This window comes from Urocitellus parryii, chromosome 4, assembly GCF_045843805.1.
Source record: "Urocitellus parryii isolate mUroPar1 chromosome 4, mUroPar1.hap1, whole genome shotgun sequence".
NCBI classification, from domain to species: domain Eukaryota; kingdom Metazoa; phylum Chordata; class Mammalia; order Rodentia; family Sciuridae; genus Urocitellus; species Urocitellus parryii.
The window spans coordinates 154,467,731-154,484,517 of NC_135534.1; positions in this window are offsets into that span (position 1 = coordinate 154,467,731).

Genomic DNA, 16,787 nt, shown 5'->3' on the forward strand with positions numbered 1-16,787 from the left:
GGGATTTCCAGAGGAGATATTTATGGTGGTTGGTTCCAGGACAAGCTGCGCGGATTCGGGAGAATTCCCCGGGAGCGTGTGAAGGTTTTTGGTGGATTTCAGAAATAAAGTTTGTTCCTGCTTCAGTGGCTCGTGATTTGTGCCCAGCCAGACTGCGGCACAAGTTAGAACAAGTCACTTTTTGGCCCAAAACTAAGAGTTCTCACCACACTTAGCATCAGCCAGAATCATTAAAAGATCTACAAACACTTTTATGGTCTTTCCCACCTCTCTATCTCATCTCTTTCCACTGTTCCAGTTACACTGATCCACAATAATGGATCCACATATTCATCAAATACAGCAGATACACCCCATCTGGATGGAAATGGCACTTGCACTTCTCTTTGGCTGCATGCTACTTGCTCTGATATTTGCACAGCCCTCCCCTGGCCTGCTCTTTGCTCTATTGTCTTGGGTGAGTTTTCCAACAGTACCATTTGATTTTTTACCTCCTTATTACCCCCATGCATGCTATCTGCTATATCATTCTCAATATCTTGTTTTATTATTATAAAAAAATTTAATGTTTTTAGTTTAATTTCCTGTCCAGAAATTCAGGTACCATCAAGGAAAGAATTATTGTGTTTTTCTTTTCATCCACTAGTACCTAGAATTGATGCCCAACAAATGGCATACTTAACAAACATTTATGGAATATATAAAATACTTACTGCCTTCCTAGATACAGACAACATTTTTATTGTCATAAATTGATAAAATATCTGGTTACCATTTTATTATATTTTTATTTAAAAATTTACCATGCCCACCTATATAATCTTAGGAACCATGTACAAATTTCTATATTCACAATATTATTAATTTTCTGTTTCTGATCTGATTGGTTAGATTCACTTCTTATTTCCTCTAGCCTGTAATCTCCCCCAACTACGTCTGATCATATTAAGCATTTTATTGCACAATAGTGTATTAGTCAGGGTTCTTTAGAGGAACAGAATAAACAAGAAGTATTATTATAAAAGGGGCACTTATTAGGTTGTCTTACATGAACAGAAGCTGGATAGTCCATAATGGCCATATATAGAATATTGATTTAACATCTGAGCAGCCATCTCAAATGTTAGCCACCATCTTATGAGATAAGTTTGCTTTCCTGTACTTCCTCTTACTGTTAACTCCCCCAATGCCCATTAGTGTCCTATCCCATGTTACCATAACCCTAAGCCAATCCCAGAAGAACATGGCCCCTTGACCCTGCAAAGCCCCATGGTGCCTTTGATCTAAGCCAATTCATGCTTAAGGAGGCTCATCATTTCTGTTGACTACCCCACATGCCAATCATTCCTAGATATACCCTCACAGACACACCCATAAGCCTCTTAATTATTGGCATCTCTGATCCAAATTAACAATTCAAATTAGCCACTACAGTATGTGTGAGTGTGTGTGTGTCTGTCTGTCTCATTTTGAAGTAAGAAATCCTTTTTTATGTCTTATGTTTTTTAATAATTATTATAAATTTTATTATCAAATATGTAGTAAATAAAAATAATTATTAGGATATATGAGAAGTTTGAAGAAGAATAACAAAATAAATCTCTACAAATAAACCACCCAGGTTAAGAAAAACATTATTTTTTTAGCTTAAAATTTTTTTTCTGTTTTTCTCTAGATCATATTTCCTCTTATCTGCTTCACTCTTGATGATAAAGACAGTACCAATTTTTTTTAAGCATTGTTTTGTTTTATTTTAAATTAGATTTTTTCAAATACGTGTTATACTAAAATAATATATTATTTAGATTTTCTTGTTTTAATCATTTTTAAAATCTGGAAGTTTATGATCTACCAGGGTGCTGTGAATGTGAAGGAAAATGGGACTAGATCAAGAGAAGATAAAAACAAGTGTACTGAGGGAAGTATCATATCACAGAATTAGTCTAAAGAAATACAGTTATTTGTGAAAGAGAAGAAACAGAACAACCTGAAAATATTAGTTTAGGATCCTTTACAGCCTTTAATTTCACCTTTTTTAAAAGGGGTGTGCAGCTGTGCATAATTAGTTGAGAGATCTATTTAAGCTTGGAATGGGTCTTGTCCTATCTTACCTGTTTTCTTTCTAGTCCATTCCACTCTAGAATACATCATTGCTCTCCATACCTTTTCATATAGTGAATTGCATGTTCCCTTGTTTTCTACACCATTCCTGAATCTTGGGTAGCAAACACACTTTGGTCCATGCTCAAGCAATATGGATTAACTTCACCCGTGGCCTGCCAAACTATTCCCAAAAACATTAGATTTTTTTTGAAGAATCCTGAATTTTTTTGCTACCCTGTAAAAAGTTAGCTATACTCTGCTAATACGCACCCTCACTCTTTTCAAACAAACTGAACAATTGAAAATCAATTGTGGAGTCATGGATAGCCAGATGGAACATTAGAAGTTATTCAGTTGTACTCCTTACAGAAATCCAACTAGAAATTACTCAGGTATAAGAATTTCTTGGTTCTGACTTGGGAGTGTTGTTAAAATAATATCTGGACTAAAGAACTGAGAAAAAAAAACAATGAAGTACCAACTTGCACCTGTTAGAAGGTCTTTTATCAAAGAGATGAAAACGAGTATTGGTGAGGATATGGAAAAAAGGAAACTCTTTCTTACACATTGTTGGTGGAAATGTATATTAGTACAGCCATTATGTAAAACAGTGTAGAGGTTCCTCAAAGCTTAAAAGAATAACCACCATATGATTCAGTTCTTCCACTTTTAGGGCATATAGCCAAATCAATTGAAATACATGTGTCAAAGGGATGTCCATGCTTCCATGAAAATTGTAGCATTATTCACAATGTCCAATATCAAACCAGGTGTTCATCACCAGATAAATGGATGAAGAAAAAATGTGGAATTTATACACAATGGGATACTAATCAGCCTAAAAAATAAGAAATTCTCTCATTTTCAACTATGTGGCTGAACCTGGGATAAATAAAATAATGCAGCTAGTGAAAGACAAATACTGTATGATTTCACTTTGTATGGAATCTAAAAGAGGTCAACTCACAGAAGTAGAGAACAGAATAATCATTATCAAACACTGAAGGCTAGTGAGCAAGGAAGGAAATGGGCTTCTGTGGGACAAAGGGTACAAAATTTTCACCTCACAAGGGATCTGTTGCACAGCAATGTGATAATAGACAATTAAAATACATTTTATATTTCAAAATAAATAAGAAATTAAATTTCAAACACCTTACCATAAAAATAATGTATATATTAGTGAGCTTCTTTTAGTAATTTCACATTGTACACATATATGAACATATAACATTGCACCCTCTAAGTAAGGGTACAGGTATTTGTAAGTGAAAAAATAACATTTGCTTGAAAATAAACATAAAGCATGCATCACAGTTTTTGAGTGACATATATATCTTTCTTACAAGTTTGCAAACTGTTTAATTTCTTTATTCTCAAGTCTAATTCATTATTTGGCACATAGTTGGTGCTCGAATTCTTACTACATGATAAAGAAGAGAATAAACAACAATATCAAAATATCACAATCCAAACAGATATTTTCAGTGATAGGCAATGTGGGGTTAGTGGTTATAGACTTGACAGTTACATTTGTACCTTCACATTATACCTCCTCTACATTCTGGCTCTGTGATGTTAGACAGGTTGCTTACTGTCTCTGTCAAACCACTAACCTATAAAGCAAGAGATAATTAAAGGACTTTACCTAACTAAGTTGTATTGAAAAATTAGATGAGTACAATGTGTGGAACAAAGTTAGCATTAAAAAGTAACCATTATAAGAATCTATTACAGAGAATGATACACAAGAAAATATGGAGGTTGTTTCTATTTTTAAATGTCAACTCTTTAAATCTAATTTGCTTGTAAACATTTGTTTTCCTTGAGTGTAAAGAAATGCTCCCTCTATCTGACTTCTTAACACACCTCTGCCAAATTAATTAGAAGCAGTGTACCCTTCACTACATTAATATTAGCAAGTCATACTATAGAAATTTGAACGACCTTATTATTGCCTTGCCAGTTTGACCTGAAGTAGTCAGTGGAGTGTCTGTTATATATAAGAAGAGTTCCCTTTGAATATAACTGTGGAAGAATTTTTTTTCTATTTTGTATTTGCAAGAGATGTCTATTTCCTTCTTGAACACCACTTTTCATTTGGCAACCAGAAAAAGGCTTACTGCAGTAATATATTTAAGCTTTTGGTCTGGTTCTGCATAATCTAATTTTTATATACTCTGCACAAATTGTAGCCACTTCATCAATGTCTTATTATTTTTTCTCTTAACAATGCAATGACAGTGATTAATTTCTAAAGACTGGTAAACAAAAACCTTACCTTGGAAGTGATTAAAATGGTGCTGCAAACTGTATGAGGGCTGACAAATATATACACATACTAATGCACCACACACCCTCTAAATAGAGTGAGTTGTATGCCTAGCTGTTCCTGCAGAAAGAATAGAAGGCAAGATAATCTGCTCCACCACATTTTGATAAATATTTTCCCTAGACCTGTTACATTTTAATTATTAAAACAGTTAACATTATTAGTAGCCACACATGAGAAAGTTAATGAATTCTAAAATATGGAGTTCAGCTTACAAAGAAACACAATTTATTTGTTAAATAATATTTTTACAGAAATCCTTATTTATTTTTCATTTTGTGATTATACTAAGCCTATCAATATAATAAAATTAGAAGTGAACTTTTTCATCATAGGCAAATCAGATTATGGACAAAATTGCCTATTATTTGTCTTGCCTAAGGACATTTTTCTTAGTTATGTTAGTGCGACAAAATTACTCTGTTTTTATAGGTACATGTTGATTAGATATCTATAAAAGCAATAGAAATAAAACCTAACAACTTATTTATTTTTCTTATCTGGCGTATTTTCAAACAATATGGCTAACCCATTTTATAGTAAATGGCCAAACAAGAGCATTCTGAGATAACTTTTGATGTCAGAGGATGTGTAATGATATAACAAAGAGGACAATGGTATTGGGGGGAAAAAAGATAGTATTGTGTTTAAACTGCATTATAGTGAGATAAAAGGAGAAGGCAAGGGAGAGAGAAAGTGCAAGAGAGAGATAGGGAGAAAGTGTACATGTGTGTAGCTGCCAGAGGATGCCAATGATCATTATAAAAGGCAACTCCTTTTCCTAATGTCTTTTACTAACAGAAATTGAAAAATACTCCTGAACCTTCTCTAGGATGTCAAATGAAAACCCTTTAAATGAAGGCACACCACCACTACTGATCAAGTGGAGATACAGAGCAAGTTCTATGATTAGAATAACAACAGAACACTAGAAACAGATGCATTGTAACAATCGTGAAAAATGGCATCTCAATTTGCAGTGACAGAGGCAAACAAACATGGTGTATCATTTTTATTTAAAATACTTTACTTGGGCTGGGGATGTGGCTCAAGCGGTGGCACGCTCGCCTGGCATGCGTGCGGCCCGGGTTCGATCCTCAGCACCACATACCGACAAGGGTGTTGTGTCCACCGAGAACTAAAAAAAATAAATTTTGGGAAAAATTCTCTGTCTCTCTCTCTCTCTCTCTCTCTCTCTCTCTCTCTCTCTCTCTCTCCCCCCTCACTCTCTCTTTAAAAAAAATAAAATAAAATAAAATAAAATACTTTACTTTCAGGGGTCACAATCATTATTCAGGTATTTACTAGAGGCAAGAAAACTGAGTAAGAGCTCTTTAAGGTCTTACTCCAAGACAATTGCCATCTTTGTCTACCCTGATATTTCTATGTAAAAACACATAGGCAAGGTTGTCTTTATTTGAGCTTAACCAGAGATAATTCAGTTTGTAAAAGCTTTTCTCTGGGGAACTTTGCTGAAATCAGTTGATGTTGATTATTTAGGTGCATTTGTGGCTATCTGAGCTAGGTTAAAGTGAGAAAATAACAGTGTAGCCAAAAATGTTAAAAAGAAAAGCTAGCAAATCCTATATCCATAGCAGTGATAAAAAGTGTTAAAGTATTCCTTAGACTTGAGATGACCATACACATATTTCTGCATATGTTTAGGACTGTGTGCCTTTCCAGAGATCTCTATACCCTCACAAAGATGTAAAAAGGCCCTAACCTCTGAACTTGAGAATTTATCCAAGAAGGAAGTGAAGACTATGAGTTCTCAGCTGTGGGGAATGGTGAATGAATCTTTGCTTTGAACTGCCTAGAGACAGAGATTGACACCTCTGTTGGGAATTTCTCAGTGGGACAGTGCCCATCAAAAACAGCCCTGTTGATGGTCATGCCCTGTTAAAGTGGGGGATTCTGTGTGAGCCACAGAATTTATTAGTTCATAGCTTTGAGTTCAAATGCCAGCTGCCCATAGGAAAAGAGTTATGGGCACAAACTGATAAGCCCTAATGGGCTTTTTAACCCACAACTTCGATTTTGTTTATCTTGAAGAAACTTTCTCACAATAAATCCTTTTGATGTTTAAGCCTAAATAATATACATGCTGAGCCTGATCTTGATCAGTCACTCTCTCTCTACCAGTTGCAGGCTGATCCACCAGGCCATACTTTTTCTACTTTTGTGTCAGTTTTTCTCCATCCCCTCTTGGCCTAGTTTGGGAAAACTGAGTAAACATCTTGTTGGTTGTGACAGTCAGTCACTTTCCTGATTGTTCAGGAGGATAGATATTTATTGTTTTCAACACTTTAAAGAGATCTCTGTTCTATCTCAAGCAGAACACACAGTCATGAAAGTAGAAATTTTAGTGCCCATGCACAGCAATAAATGGAATTTAGAAAATGAGATAGAAAAAATACTAGACGGTTCAGCATCAATAATATAAAACAAATAGCAATTAAAAACAAATTATCTTGAGAAGGGAGAATCCATAACTGGAACATCATATTACTTAAAAATTGTAGTTATAATTAAATTATATAAGACATGCAAAGAAATAAGAAAATACTAACCATACGCAGGGGAAAAAATAATAGAAATAGCCTGATGAAGCCCAAATAGTGGTTTTATTAGATAATGGATTTCAATATATTCTTCTAAATATATTGAAAACATTATAAGAAAACATTTATAAAGAACAAAAGGAAATTAAGAGAATGATGTCTAACTTAACAAGGGATGTTACAAAAGAAACATAGTTTCAAAGAAAAGAAAAATAAAAAGTAGTTCTTGAATAGAAAAATACGATAATTGAAATGAAACATTAATTGAGGGGTTAAATAAGATTCAAGCATGCAGAAAAGTAATAAGTAAAACTGAAGGTAGAGATTAGATTAGTCATTGTGAGAAACAATAAATAAATAGTGCCTTAGACATGTAGACAATGATGCATACCAGTCTTTGTAAAATGAGACTCAGGAAACAAAGGAGATAGAAGAAGGGAATGAAAAATAATTGAATAAATATTGAACCAAAAATTTCAAAATTATATGAAAAACATTAATTTACATATCCAAAATGTAAAGTGAAAAATATGTGAAGAGATCTATACATCTATATATTCTAATCAAAATATTGAAAGATAAATGATAGTGAAAACAGCAAGAAACAGCTCCTTTCATATAAAATATATTCAATATGATAAACTGCTGATATCTACTCAAAATCCATAGCAGTAAGTAGACAATGATGCAGTATACTTAAAGTCCTAACACAGAGGGATTTTTGTTGTTGTTGTTGTTCTTTTGTGGGGGTACCAGTGAAGTCAGGTGCACTTGACCGCTGACCAACATCCCCAGCACTATTTTATTTAGAGACAGAGACTTACTGAATTGATTAGCACCTTGTTTTTGTTGAGGCTGGCTTTAAACTCATGATCCTCTTGCCTCATCCTCCCCAGCAGCTGAGATTTCAGGCATGTACCACTGTATTCCAACAGAATTCTATATCCAGCAATATGATCCTACAAAAATTAAAAGAATCAATGCATTCCCAAAAAGTCAAAAATTAAGAGAAAGTGTTGGAAATGAAATTGCCCTACACGAAATGTAAGATCCTTTAGGATAAAATAAAAGGACAGTAAGTATGACTGAAATCCAAGGAGGAAATAAAGAAAATCAGTAAATGTAACTACATGTCAAATATGAAAGACAATATAAATGATTTTTTGTTTGTTTTTCTTTTTTATGCTATTTAAAAGGAAAATTATATAAATGAATTATAAAGTTTTGGCGAACCCATAATAAAGATTTGATTTATACAATGATAAAAACATAAAGCTAGAAGGAGAAAAGAAGAAAATCACATTACACTAATATTATTAAAAGCAAGTATATATTAATAAAATTGTATTTGTATAATGAAGTTTTTTATTATCCAGTGAAGTAACTAAAAACACTCATACACACATGTTGTATTCATAAAATACATATAAGTGTATATATATATATATATATATATATATATATATGAATAAAGGAACATATAAAACTAAGCATACAGAAAAAATACCAAATTGTGAGATGTAAAGTCTATTATCAGTAAAATTCAATGTAAATAGGTGAAACATTGCAATTAAAAGGCAAAGTTAATGAAACAGAATGGATTAAATTATATGATCTGATAAAATAAGTGAATGAAATACCCACTTTAGAATCTACAATGCACTATCTTAAAAGTAAAAAAATGAAAAAAACATAAACCTTGGAAAGACTGACTTAAGAAATAAAAGGCAAAATAGACTTAACAACAAAATGGTATTACTATAGACCAATAAAGGAATTTCATAATGGTAAGTCAAAACAACAAAAAATATAATTTTAAACATATGCACCTAATAACAGCATTCCAAAATAAATGAATCAAAAGTCAACTGAATAAATAAATAGATAATTTGACAATATTAGTTGGAATCCTCAATCACCCAATTTTAATAAAGGAAGCAGTTAAACCAACAAAGGCACAGAAGAATTGAGCAACACTGAAAATTATGCAAACATGTCAGATATGTTAAAAAATCACCCTAAAACAACAGATGAGTATTTTTGTCAAAGATGCATGAAACATCTTCTAGGTTATACTACAGGTCAATCCCTTAAACTTGTCTCAAAATTTTAATGGAATTGATTATTGAAAATGTATTATCCAACCAAAATGGAATGAGATTAAAGTCAATACCAAAGAAACTATGGAAATCTACAGTCTATGTGAAAAGAAGCAATGTGATTGAAGTGAAGAGAAGGTACATTATAATGGTAAATGAATATAAAGATCATTTAGAATAAATAAACAACCTTGCCTTTTACCCTAAGGAATTAAAAAATGAACACCATTACATTAACTATATTGAGATATTTCTAGAAAACTAATGATTTTAGAAAGATGCTTCTTTTGACAATCAGAATGATTTATAAATATAGTCACCTGAAATAAGGACTTTATGTTTAATCACAGTATTTTAAATTATTTTCAATGGAATGTGATCTTATAAGCTTGACACATATAAAATATCTTGGATTCTTAACACAAAAATAAAACTATTTTAGATAATAAAAATATAATATTTTGATTATGGAAAAATTGATAGAAATTAAGAAAAACTAGACTAAAATACACTTTACAAAAAGTTAAATGAAGATATGTCATGAAACAATGGACAATAAAATGTCTTTCTAACACTAGCAATGAATAATTATGAAAGGTGAGACATTGCTCAATACTTTGCACAAGTTTTGTCTTCAATGATTTCTAAACTTATAAGGAAATGTTCACAATCTACAACTAAAAAAGGATTCAAACCTGAAGGTGGAAATATTTGATTCATTTATATTTGTCAAAGAAGAATTGAAGGTATCTATAAAATTTGGGTTTTAATTTCTCCAAATAATTTTTTGATCAAATTCTAAACACGAAAATTTAAAGAGGAAATTATATTAAAAATATATGTGCTCTATTTTTTGAAGTGAACTCTGAGAAAATGGTCATACAATTTTACAATCATACAGTACGTAGGTACAAAATAGGAACTATAATTGCTATCTTACAGAACTGTTAAAATAAATGGAAGATAATTAATTGAACTAGCTTATGTTTATACAAAACTTATCGATTATGCTGTGAAAAGTTATCCAAAGATTTCCTGTGATGTTAACTTATGTTCTAATTTATCCTGATGGAGAAGGAATGCATATGAGAAAATATTTAATGACCAAAGAAAAAATAGCATTGGGATTTACTTTTGCTCAGTGATATGATCCTGCAAATAAATAAGCTAACTGATGAAAAGAAAAACCTTAAATGTGATTTAACTAGGCAGGTATAAAAATTTACGTTGAATTCAAAACTTCACAAATATATAAAATCATTGTTTACATTCTTCTAACAAGAAATAAAAATTAAAATATTGTAATTAAAATAAATTGAAATTGTGGTATATTTTTTCATAAAGAATTTCTCTCTCTCTCTCTCTCTCTCTCTCTCTCTCTCTTTCCAGAGATTGAACTCAGAGAGACATAATCACTGAGACACATCCCCAGCCCTTTTTTTTTTTTTATATTTTATTTAGAGACAAGTTCTCCCTAAATTGCTTAGGGCCTAGTTGAATTGCAGAGGCTGGCTTTGAACTTGTAATCTTTCTCCTACCTCAGCCTTCTGAGCCACTGGGATTACAGGTATGCACCACCACACTCTGCTAGAAAAATTAATATTCAAAATGTTTTGTGCTATATTATCCTATTGAATAGTCCTAGTCTATAAAATACATTTTCTTTCTTTTTAAAAAATATTGATGCAGCATTAATTTCTATATTTCCCAAGTATGTCTTAGACTCATGATTATTGATTATGTTTGCAATAATACTTTTTAAAATTCCTCTGTAGATTGCCACCTAGATCTAGAGGACAAATATTACTCAGAATAGTATAATTATTTCACAGTATCTTTCAAGAATTTTTAGCTCTAATTATTTCAAAATAATATTAATTTTATTATTTTAATTATCTCTGATTATTCTAATTGATAAACAATACATTATTCTAATTGATAAACAATACATATGGAAATGGCAATTTACAGTCATTTATGAGTTCTAAAATTACATAAGCTATAATTAGTTTTTCTGTTTTTCTTCAATTTCTGAATAGACTATTAAAAGCATTGGCTGTTTTTTTTTTTTTTTTAGTGTTCTTCACAAGTCTCTTATTCTGGTAAGATGTAATTCTTGTAACCTGTGACATTCATATTGGCCATGAACTAATGATATGCCTTTCATTCTGGAACATATAAATGTCTGATTTACTTCTGTGGGTTTTAGTGTCTGATCACAAAGCACTACAAGTAGTTTTACTATAGTCAGTACACAAAGTTTATGTGAGCTTAAAGAGAACTCCTAGGTCAGTCATGAACAAAATTTTCCATTGAACTTCAAGGAGTGCTATTGGATGACAGCCTCCAGCTGTTAGCATTTTCTGGTCTAATTATGCACATTTTTATAAATTTATGTACCACTTAATTTTTTTAATCTATCCTGTCATGGTTAATTTTTGTGTAAACTTGTCTGGGTGTTAGTATTGAACACTAATCTATGTGTTACTGCCAATATATTTTGTAGTTGTAGCCAAAATCTACAATGGGGTGATTTTAAGTAAAGGAGGTTCCTGTCTATAATGAAGCATAGGCCTCATCCAGTTACTTGAAGATTTTAAGGGCAAAAACTGAGTTTTCCTGAAGAGGGTGGTTTTACACCTCAAGACTCTACTATGATCTTCCCCTGCCTGAATCAGGCTAAAAGTTTGCACTCACTAGACTCCACAATATATAAGCCTAATTTGTAAGATAAATATTTATATTAATATGTAATATATATTACATATAATATACAAAATGATATACTATAACATATATCATTGTGTGTGTGTGTGTGTGTGTGGTGTTTTCCCAATTGATTTTGTTTCTCTGGAGATTGCAGAATGCTCTAAAGAAATAATGGCATTTAATGTTTTTATTTTAATAAGGGAATAATAAAACATAAATATTGATTGCCATGTAACATTTCATTCTTTGTGCTTTAAAAAAATATTTTCACTCTGAATTATTTTGTTATATCAAATCCTAAAAATTCTGACTATATAAGAATTCTTATGAGCAGCACTTGGGAAATATATGTGATTTTAACCAAAAATACTTCCTTTACAAGAAACAACTACAAAACCTGGATTCTGGTGGGCTCTACCTTATGAATATTTTCCCTTGCTGATTTTGTCATTTTCCACTTGCTATAATAAACCATAGCTATGAAAATATCAGTTTGTCTTTTCTGAGTTCGGTAGGTCACTCTAGCAAATCATTGAAGCTGAGGTTTGCCTTGGAGGACCTCTGACAGAGTGCAGAGATGCTGTTCTACCCTTACACACAAAAAAAAAAAAAAAGAAAGAAAGGAAGGAAGGAGGGAGGGAGGGAGGGAGAGAGAAAAACAAGAGAGAGAGAGAGAGAAAGAGAGAGAGAGAGAAGAATTAACATTTTTACCTTGGTAGGGAGAATCCGTTTACAGATGGTCAGATGATTATGAATAGATTATTGAACAAAAAAATCTCTGATGATTGAACCCATAAAAGTTAGGATGTTCTAGAAATCACTACAATGGGGTACAGGCCACCAAGAAATAGAGCTTAACTATTTATGAATAAACAAATGTCATGCCTAGTAAGGTTTTCCATTACTGCCCTGGGTATATTTAATCCTAGCCATCGTTTATAACTATTTATAATTAAAAGTGACTGGTTACATGTATTGTGAAAAAATGTGAATTTTTAAAAAATTGGTTCTTTTTAACTATAGATAACATTTGGATTCATTTTGACATAAATATAAATGATCTAATTTAGTTCCCAGTACTCCTCTTACCTCTACCTCCTCTTTGCCCTTCTTCTTCTCTTTGCTCTACTGATCTTTCTGCCATTTACTTAGAGTTTTTTTTTTAATTAGTGTCTTGTGTATATTCATGATGGTGAGAATCACTGCAGTATATTCATATATATACATAGGAAATTTAGTTTAGATTCACAAATGGGAATTGTTATGTTCTTCCCCCCGATAATAATCCTGAAGAATAAAAAGGGAGGGGCTGAGTTTGTGGCTCAGTGATACAGTGCTCACTGAGGTCGTGCCAGACACTGGGTTAAATCCTCAGCATCACATAAAAATAAAACAAAAGTATTGTGTCCAGCTACAACTTAAAATACATTTTTAAAAAAATAACAAAAAGGGAAGAATACTCTCCCAAGTCATTCATATAATAATTAACAAAACAACAGGGTAAAATCATGGTGTAAGTGTGATCACAAATCATTTTTCATGTTATATGTATACATTATTTGACATAAAAGTAGACTGACATTTTTTTCTTTTTATTTCTTTTGTATTTTATAAAAATCCTTATTTGAATGATTAAAACCTCAGCATAATCTCAGTACTCCGTAATTTTGTCTATGTCAAAGCATGCCAAAATTATTTTAACCTGGGTTAGTACACTTCTGGGGGGTTAGGTGTGGTGGTGATGGCCAGAGCAAGTAAAATTGGAGAACATCAATATGGAGAGAAAACTCAGTAGGACAAAAATCAATGGACCAAATAATTACACATGTAGTTTGTAAAACTCTACTTTTATTATATGTGCTGTATAAACTCATATCAAGCTGGATTTTGCACATTGTTCCTAGTTTTCCAACCTCTACTCTTGGGAAACACTGTAGGAAAGGGTTACAAGAGGGATGAAAACTTCAAAGATCACCTACCCTCCATCAGGATATTGTAGATAGGTTCAGCATAGAGTTTCAAACAGAGATATAGTGGCCCTAGAATGGTTTGTTAAGAAAAATTAGGGTATATACATGAAAAGAAAACCTCACATACTGTATTTATCAATCTCATCCCCATTTTATGTGTTTCCAGGACAAGCCATTTCTATATCCATGATTAATCTACAGAGTAACACTAAGTCTCTAAACTCCTCTGAAACTCATACAAAAGTTTTATCCTAGTCAGAAGGAGCAGGATCCTATCTGACAAAGTAGGTATATGTGTATATAAATCTAAGACTTTGGGCTCTTTTATTAGCAGATAGCTATTGAATAAAATAACAAGTGAAGAATACATGCAGAAAACCTTTCTTATTTAAAATTTTCAATGAAGGAAAAAATATTTCTATCCATTACAAAAATGAGTCTCAGTTAATTCAATGGGGAAAACCATGTTACTTTTGGCAAAATGATGGGTAGAGTTTGCCTGAAGAGAAAAAGAATAAGAATTGGATTCCAGACTCTCTGTTTTTATTTTTTAAATCCCTGGGGTTTTTTTTTTTATCATGAATAGATAATCAAGAAGAGGGGAAAAGATTAAACTGTAATATTCTGCTTATTCAAACTTAATCCCAGAATTGAACTCTCCTTTCTGTGATGTTGCAAGACCACCATATATGACAGACACCAGTTACCAATGCCAGTTCTTCATAGTAAAGAAAACCCTCAGAGCATAAGCCCATAGAAATTAAATCAGAACCATGTAAGTTCTGGGATTCCCTGCTCTTCCATCCATATGGATGAAACAATGATAGGTCTTGCCTACTGGTTGCTAGTGTGAGGCACATTGGACAGAATATTGATTAGCTTTATAGGAGATCTTAGTTCTCATTCGAATCTCAGTTCTCAAGGTTTCAGAAGAGTGAAGGAGACATGCTCCTCCAAACTCTAGGTTTCCCTTATCAAAAATACACAACAGTCTAGCACTGTGCCCTACCAAAGGACACAATATGTTTCCTAATTGTGTTTTATTAATTTCTTTGCATTCTATGTTTGATTTTTTTTAACTAAGAACTTCAACTACTACCTATTACTCAAATTTTATTTCTTGTATATTTATGGTAAAATTCCAATTAGATTGTAGTCTGTGTCAAGAAAATGAAGTCCTCTGGCACTGTTCTGTTTAAAGTTAAAAGGCTTTTCTTTTACATTTTTTTCTTAGTGTTGTAGCATTGTGGTAATCATTAAATGATTCATTTAATAACTTAGAAGGAAAAACAGTAGGAAATTGCTCAAGATAGAATATAACCAATTAATTAGATTCAGTTATTTCTAAATTTAAACACACATGACGTCAATGTTTGGCCTCTTTATTATCTTATTCTCTACTTACACTTCAAATTCAGTAAGAATAGTGTTCTTCTCTGAAAATTAGGTAAGTTAAGAACTTAAGTGTCCATATCATTCTTTCAGAAACTATTTAATGGGCTTTCATATTTTGAGAAGATAAATTAAAGATTTGACTACACAAAGGGGAAGGAAAACAACTGGGAGACAGAACTATAAATTAAAATTCAAATTTCTTTGGGTTTTGAAAAAAAAATTGTCTTTTCTCTGTCTTGACAACTCAAGGGAAATCAACAGTCACTCACATTTAAAGAATAATAAGAAATAAATCCAGTCAAGATGAAAGAAAATAGTATTTCTCTTGCCTCAAACAGAAGTGAACTGGGACAGATAAATTAGTCTACCCAATTTGATCAGTTGTAGAGTTGTCTCTGAATATGCTTGGCTATATTTAAACTAGATTTGCAAAGACAATTTTATAAACCCATGAATTTATGGTCAATTGATTTTGAACAAAGATGTCAACAACACAGAATGGGAAAAGCATAGTCTCTTCAATTAGGAGTGTTGGCCATCCCAAATACAAGAATAAAATTGGATCCTAATCTAGCAGCATATACAAAAATCAATTTAAGATAGATTAAATACTCAAAAACTGTAATGGTACTAAAAGAAAACATAATGGGACATATTTTTTCTTTGTTGTTTTTGTTATTTTAGTACAGGGGATTGAACTCAAGAGAGCTTTACACCTGAATTACATTCCAAGTCCTGTTTTTTATATTTTGAATTTGTCAGAAGTTTTCACAGAGTAGTTGAGAAGTGAAAAACCTTTGGATCTGGGTAACAAACTTTTGGATAGGACTCTGTACAGGCATCAGAAGCACAAGTAGACAAATAGTTATAGTATCAAAATAACATTATTCTGTGCAACAATGAAAAAATTTTAAAGTGAAGAGAAAACTAATAGAATGGGAAAAACATTTATAACCCATACATTCAAGAAAAGGGTTAATATTCAAAATATCAAAGTGATGCAAATGGCTTAATAACAAGGAACAACTATGCTCTAAAGAGAGCTTTCAAATATGTTCATTCATGGCCTCCCCTGGTGAGAGAGCATACTTTATATAACTGCTCCCTTTCTGCCCCAAAAAATGCTGTTTGAAGTTCTACTATAGCTACTATTTAAGTATTGTCTTTTAAATGTTCCATGAACATTAATGCCCCTCCCCCCCTGTGCCTGTGATTGTCTTAAGCAAACTAAATTTTAGGATGAATTGTTTCACAGTATTATGGAAAAAATTTACCCTAGAACACCTGACCTACACTATACATTCCTTATTGCATGTGCAGTTACCAACCACTTGACTCTGCCAATGTCTTTCTTATGTCCTGCATTTCCACTAAAGGAACGTTCAAATCCCATTACACTGCTAATAATTGACCTAAATGTTCCTTTATTTTCCAAAGTATTTTGCTTCTTTTATGCTAGAAAGCATAGATACAAATTCTATTTTTCTTCCTGTCAGATGAACATAAACTAGACCTAGCTACTACACATTCAATGTAACATCAATGTTCTCAAATCAATGGAAGATTTCTGTTGGGTCCTAGCAATGGTGAGCCGATCTGGCAGCCCTCACTGTTTATC